This window comes from Glandiceps talaboti, chromosome 9 (assembly GCF_964340395.1).
Source record: "Glandiceps talaboti chromosome 9, keGlaTala1.1, whole genome shotgun sequence".
Lineage (NCBI taxonomy): Eukaryota > Metazoa > Hemichordata > Enteropneusta > Spengelidae > Glandiceps > Glandiceps talaboti.
The window spans coordinates 24,418,875-24,419,363 of NC_135557.1; the positions used below are offsets into that span (position 1 = coordinate 24,418,875).

Here is a 489-nt window from a genome sequence, read left to right on the forward strand (position 1 = left end):
CAATTGCACATGTACCAACTGACAGCTTTCTGGTTATTAACAGTCAATACGCTAGCTCTTTAATGAGGAAATAACATGACATAGGCCAATCATGGACGAGGTTGCATCAGCTTACAAGTGTACTTTGACACCTCATATTGACTACGTGTAATTTGTTATCAACCTACATCTCTTCAGTTTCGTTTCATTAATTGATATCTACCCCAAAAGTGTAAAGTTAAACCATTTAAGTGGGCGAGAACCCGGCCCGTGTAACGACGTTATACCTAAATGGATTTGAGAGCACAATTAAAACAGTGGGGAAAAGGATCACTTTATTTAATGATAAAATCGTTATAAGGTCAGTTGAGTCATATATCAAAAAAACTTAAGTGCCGCATGTTTATAGTTTACACATAATTAAACGTGAAATTCCTGAAAATATTTATTACAAAATGAGCCCATTAATCTCAAAGAAGTAATTATTTTTAAGAAACATGAGTTACATCT

General features: G+C 34.2%; 1 protein-coding gene across 1 annotated transcript in view; it reads right to left on the reverse strand.

Annotated features, from left to right (window-relative positions):
- LOC144440015 (asparagine--tRNA ligase, cytoplasmic-like) overlaps nt 1–2 on the reverse strand; it is a 10,162-nt gene extending 10,160 nt beyond the window's left edge. Inside the window, exon 1 of the mRNA XM_078129242.1 lies at nt 1–2. This exon is cut by the window's left edge and continues 33 nt beyond it. The gene's annotated coding sequence lies outside the window, so the exon portion shown is untranslated.
- Nucleotides 3–489: the final 487 nt, after the last annotated feature.